The 6,598-nt window shown below is 42.8% G+C and overlaps 1 pseudogene; it reads right to left on the bottom strand.

Moving 5' to 3' along the window:
• Nucleotides 1–5,281: 5,281 nt before the first annotated feature.
• The window catches only part of LOC114890318, a 42,372-nt pseudogene continuing 41,055 nt past the window's right edge, over nt 5,282–6,598 (bottom strand).

The following is a 6,598-nucleotide window of genomic DNA, read 5'->3' as shown; positions in this document are numbered from 1 at the left end:
GTAGGGTTCTTCTGCCATGAATAGGATTGCTTTTGTTGTTGTTACTTTTTAAAAACTTAAACCACATCCCAGAAGTTGTAAATTCAAATGTGTTTATAGGCCAGGCAAGCGGCACAGCGCAGGGTGTTTGTTTGCTGTACCGTCTAAAGGGGCGGCTGCCACCCTGCTCCTGGTTGAGGTCCTGCAGGATTGCCACCCACAATCACGTAGGCTGATGTTTCAGAAGTAAAGCAACTACACCCCAATTTAAAAAAAAAAAAAGCAGCGGCAGCTACAAATCCAGATCTCCCTAAATGGGCCAACTAACATGGGATTGCGGACCGTAAAGGCCCATGGGCTGTCAGTCCTTTGTCAGAGTCTGTGGGGATAAAGAGTGTGTCTTTAACATTTTATCTATATACCAGACTCAGGAGCCCAGGTCTAGCTCTTTTCACTTAGCACCTGGGGTGCACCTTCTCCATGACGGACTCGCACAGTTTTGACCCCCTTCCTTCCTCCGGGTCTCATTCAACAACAACAATAGCAATAAAGTGTAGTGTTCCCACTACAGTCATGGTTTCACCCTGATGTTTAGATTGTTTTGCTAGGAATCCCTACTATCTTTTTTTTCCCCTGAGGGAAAAATGAATGGGGGAACCGACTGTTTATAACTAAAAGCTTTCTTTCGCATAAAGAATGGTGATAATCATTCTTTTGGGTAAAAGTGACAAGTTGAACACATCAAATTTTGCATGCTCCCGACACTCCACTCCTGAAAACACAGTAAAGGATTTTTTTTTTAAGTCATAACTGCTCTCAACACAGAAGAATGGGAATTGTTAGCACCAGAAGTTTGGAAACCTGACTGAAGAAAGCTGAGTTCTCATTTAGCGGGGGAGAAAATGAGCACCAACTCAATTTACACGCAGAAGGCTCAAAAACTGACAGAAGCATGTCACTTTAAAGTGAGGGTGAAGAGGGAGAGGCGCCTCAAATAGTATTGGTAGAAAGCTGCTAAAAGTGCCATTACATCTACAAAATCCCTCCCTACTTTCAGCTGGACAACTGCTCCTCCGCCCTTGCAGAAACCAAAAGTTTATCCACAGGAGAAGGTAAAATAGGCCCTGGACTTAGCGAATGTTCGTCTTACCGGAAGATGAAGTGGTTCAGCCAGAGCACCCTTTGGTGATACTTCTCAGCCTTGGCTACACAGTGACACCACCCGGGAAGCTTTTCAGAATCCCTGTGTTCAGACCCTCCACCAATAAGATGAGTATTTCTGGAGTATCAACGTTTTTTAAAGCTCCCCAGGTGATTCCATTGTACAGCCAAGATCGAGAACCACTGTCCTACGGTGGAACTCTTGGTCAACAATCCTCTATCAGCTTTTTAGTCCTCCAGCTTAGCCAAAGGTAACCTGACATCTGATGAAAGCTGCTAACATGAATGAAAAGTCCAAAGCCAACAACTTGGCTTTCTGAAGAAGAACCTTCAGAAAATGATCCTATCCCCAGAGAGATGAGGAAAAAGCAAGTCATCTGTAGACTAAGGATAGGATGCTATGGAAGAAGGACACGTGAAGAACACGGAAACGTTCTTGGAAATTAGAAACTCAGCAGAAGGGCTGGAAGCTGGAATTGAGACTAACCTAAAAACAGAGCAAAAAACGCAAAGATAAGATCAGGATCAGACCAGGACATTCAATATCTAAATAATAGGGACTTCAGATAGAATAGAAAGTGTAGGGGAGGAAATCATCAAACATCTGAGTTTCCGTAGGGAGAGGGCACGAGGGAGCTCACCACAGCGGATGGGACGAGAGCCCCTGTCAAGGCACACCATCTTGAAATTTCCAAACAGTGGGGACCAAGAGAAGCTCCCCAACACGATGAAAAATCGGTCACACGGAAGCGCTAGAAGTCAGAGTAGATGTGTGTTTCTCAGTAGCAACACTGGAAGCGAGGAGTCCATCAGGCAGGTATGTCAAGATTTTGAAAGAGAAAGGTTTCCCACCTGCTTACTCTCAGTCAAGGGTAAAGTATCATGAAGCCATTTTTAGAAATTGGAGCCCTCACAACTTTGCCTCCCATGCACCCTTCCTCAGGAAGCTGCTAGAGGGTATGCTCTCCTATATGAGTGGATAAACCAAGAAAGAAGCATCCATGGGATTCTGCCTTCAGTGCTGTTCATGCAGGTCAGAAGTTGGCTCTCTGGCCCTTTGCCTCAGAAGGATTTATGCAGCTTTCATTTTATCCCTTCCCTACCCCCCAGTCATGGTGGGTGAGCACACGCACACACACACGCACACACACACACACACGCATACACTTCCCTCTACAGAGGAAAGACAGAATGACCCTTCTAAACACTTTACCTTGGGCTAATTAAACCAACAATTAAATCTTTGTACCGGCACTGGTACCCTTTATTCAGGGTGGTAACTTAAAAAAAGTTCCCACCTCCACTGCTAGACTCTAAGTGCCTTAAAAGCTGGGGGAAGGGAACATGTACCCAGGGCAGCAAGTCTCAGTCAGCTCTGCAGCACACAGCATATTCTCTGGCACATAATAGAAGCTAAAAAAAGGTTTGTTGGATTCAGTTGACTGACTTGGTCAGAAAAGTTCACATAGCGGTGATGAGAGCCATAAGATACTCGCTGCTCCAAACTAGTCTTTTGCCACCGTGTGTTATTTTGGGTGCAGTATTATGATTTTTTTAAAATTATAGGCAATAAATTAAAATGTGGCAATTTCCCACAAAATACTGGGATTCCAGATTTCACTGAAGTTTGAGAGACCCGGAAACTCTAGGTCTTGTTCTGAAATGGTGCTTATGGACAGGGGTGAATAGTAGCTGTCCTTGTTAGTTGGCATTTGCTCTGCACCTGACCACATTTCCCACCAAATCCCGGACATGGATATGGATGGTGATGTCTCATCTAACAGAAGAAAATTTCTTGGCCTTGTTTCCATCAACAGTGAGAAAACGGGGGGGGCGGGACTTCCAAGAATGATGGAGCGAGGGTGTCTGTAAATCTGCTTTTCCATAGAAGCAACAACAACAAACAACTTGTCCCGAAAGTTCTAAAAACTTTTTCAGAGCTCCAGAAATTAACCAAATGCTTATAACAATCTGAACCTTGGTAAGAACTGCAGGTTTTTTGATATTTTAACCCAGTCTACGCCGTACACCCTACCCCACCCCAGCTCCACACTAGTCTTGAAAAACAGCAGCCCTGCAACCACTAGAGGGAGCACACGGGGTTTGGAGCACCTCAAAATGGCTCATCCCAGCGCATTGTCGCCATCTAACCTGTCTCACAGGCTCTCTGGAAAAGCCCCACTGGCAGGGTGGTTGTATTTAACTTGCCTCAGAGCTCACTCTGTGGGAAAGCCTTATACCCAGGGCATTTGTTGAAAGATAGTCAGTGCAATTGTTTAACCCTGCAGCTACTTGAGGCTGCAATACCAGCGGGGGTAAACAAGAGCTGGCCCAAAACTGCAAGATCTGGGGAATGAGATGTCCTCGGGGGCTTTTAAAAGCTTGCAACATAGTTCTTGGGGTCTAGAAGGCCATGTGCATGTGTAGGGCTGTGTGCATGCTCAGCAAAGACCTGAGAAGGCCCCGATTTCACTTCTGACTGATCTTCAGGCCTTGTGCGGTCAGGGAGCGACGGTTAAGGCAGAATTGTAAATTCCCTGTGCATTGAAGGTGTGCTCCAGCATACAGAGCCCCTTGACTTTGTCAAGGGGGACTGACTGGCTCAAGGCATTTAAGGAAATCTGTGAGCATTCTTTAACTGACCATTAAACGCAACAGATATTCTAGTGGCCAGACGCAAAGAAAGAAGTCTGGAAGGATACAATCTGAATTCATAACTTGGATTAACCCTAGTGAGGAGTCGGGAGGTGATGATCAAAGAGAATTTTAGTCTTAACTGCAATAAGTTCGCCTTTTAGATGAAAGATGAATTTATGTATTGTGTAATAAAAATTAGTTTTATGGTAAACAAAACCATACAGAAGAAATAAAATTCCTCCCACTTTTCTGAGCCAAAGGATAAATAAAGATGCTCCTCAATTTTTTCCCCTAGGACAAAGGTACAGATTTTGTTTTCTATCTGAACAAGTTATAAGAGAAATGTGTTCAATTTGGATAAACACAATTTCTTGCAGTCATGAGCCATTGAATGCTTATGATTTTCCACTATAGCATTGTTTGCCAAAGTGAGGAGGCATAGAAGATAGCTAAGTGGTTATTGTCAACACCTTTTAAATTATGTAGTTTTTGTCATCTGGGCTAGGGAAAATTGTAACTAGCATATCAAAGAGAAGCATAAGATTAAAGTGGATATTTAAGTTTACAAAAGAAACAGAACAAGTAAATAGTGTAGGTGCTACTCAGATATGGCAGAAATCATAGGGCTGATAAGCAAATGACTAAAGTTTGAGAACAATGCACTGTGGAACCCTGCCTTCTAAAAATACAAATGGATCTATGCAACACAACATGTTTTGTGTTAGCGGCTGCAAATATATTCTTTTTTTCCTCAGGTGAAAAGAGTTATTTTAGGGAAAAAGGAGTGGGCATAAAAATCACAATCCACACGGAGTTGGAAATTGAACTGAACTAGAAAGTTCATATAGCTGATCCCTACCAGCCTCAATAACCTGCTTTTACCTTCCTGTCTTACCGTGCATATCTTCACATTTGATACTTAGGAATATTCACAAGACTAAGAATTAGCTTTCCTTTTTTTTTAAATTAAGAAGTTGAATATTTTATTATTAAACTGTTTATTTTCCTGCAAGGCTGTTGCGTCACTGTATGAAAACAGCACCGCAAACACAGTATATTTTGCAAAATTAAGATAGTAACGTTCTGCATTGGACACTATACAACTAACAAACTTTTCGCCACTGCCAGTTATTTCCAGTGGGAAGATCGTTGAGTATTTTGACCCAAATCCAGGGATGGCTGTAAGCAAGTTACAATATCATATAAGGCTTAAGATAGCAATATTATCCTGAATTACATAATTTTTATAACTAGTTTCACCACAGATAATTTCAGGAATTCTGAATATTATAACTGGAGACTAGCCCAAAAATCATAGGGTGTTGTGGAAAAGATGCATAGTGTTTATCTGAAGTCATTAGGAGGTTAAGGGGTGTTTTCTTCAGGAAACATTGTTGCAAGTAGTTTCTTTCGCTGAAAATTGCTTTTTAAAAATCCACCACTAATTTAAGACAACTATGCTAGATTAAGTTGTTTGAAACTAGTTTATTTAGGGGTTCCATTTTCACTCAATAGATTTTATGTATTTCTCATACACTCCTTCACTCATTAGGTCATCTAGTTCTGAAGAGTTACTGAGGGTCATCTTGATCAGCCAACCATCTTCATAACAAGATTTGTTGACAAGTCCTGGATTTTCTGCTAGAGCTTCACTAATTTCAGTTACTTCTGATAGAGGAGAATAGAGTTCACTACTAGCTTTCACACTTTCCAAAGCACCAAATTCCTCTTGTTTGTTCAATTTTGTCTCAACTTCAGGCAGACTACAGTAAACAACAACTCCTAAAGCTTCCTGTGCAAAATTGCTGATTCCCACTGTTCCAACACTGTTTTCTGTTGGTACCCATTCATGTTTGTCTGTGAATTTATGCACCGACACCAGAGCAGGGCCGGTGCACCAAGCCCAGAGAGCGCCCGCCCACAGTCCCCAGGGCCGCAGCGGTCAGGGGCGCACTGGGCACAGCGATGGCCCGCAGCCTACAGACTGCGGCCTGCACGCTCCGTGCCGCTTGCAGAGCCCTGTTCACAGTAAGAATTAGCTTTTCTAAACTTACGGTGCTTTTGCCGGAACCCTGAAGGTTCAATAATGTTATTTTTGCAGAGCCTGAGATAAGATATAATAGATTTTGGTTTTGCAATAGTCATGTGCGAGAGAAGGAAAACCTAATGGGTCTCTTTTGATTGGTCTGCCACTGCCTCCTCTGGGCAGTGAGCTAGGGGCATCCTGTCCCACCTCCAACTCCATCCACTTGGTTCTCCACAAGTTGTTGTGTTTTTCAAAAAATCCCTTGCCCAGACTTAAGGACATTAATCTAGGAATGGGTCCCTAACCATTTGGGATTAAGAATCAAGTTAGTCTTGCTCTAATGCCAGAACTGCAAGATGAAAACCTTGAAAATTTTGAGCAACTGGTTTTCTTGGTGTAGAGTAAGCCAGTGGTTGGTAAGAGAAAACTGGCAGGAAAAGAGAAGCAAAAAAGAGGGGCAAAGATGTGATAGGAGATCCCTAGTTAAGGCCCCATTTATTCTGTCCTTAGGTTCTCTGAGACCTCTTCCCTGCTTTCCTTATGCCCCCTTGTGTTTAAGCTATTTGGACTTGGGTTTCTGACACCAGAGACCGGAAGGTTCCCAACTAGGATAGAAAGCACGTAAGACCTATCTCGTATTGCAAAATGGGTTTATTTAAATTATTATATACAGGAGAGTGATCAAGACGGCAGAATAGTAGGACGTGAAGCTCACCCCCTCCCACAAACACAACAAAAATACATCTACATGGGGAACAATTCTCACAGAATACCTACTGAACTCTGGCAGAAGAC

This window comes from Monodon monoceros, unplaced genomic scaffold, assembly GCF_005190385.1.
Source record: "Monodon monoceros isolate NGI ecotype Baffin Bay Population unplaced genomic scaffold, NGI_Narwhal_1 Super_Scaffold_11, whole genome shotgun sequence".
Lineage (NCBI taxonomy): Eukaryota > Metazoa > Chordata > Mammalia > Artiodactyla > Monodontidae > Monodon > Monodon monoceros.
The sequence above is the reverse complement of the archived record's forward strand: the minus strand, read 5'-3'. Positions and strand labels throughout refer to the sequence as shown.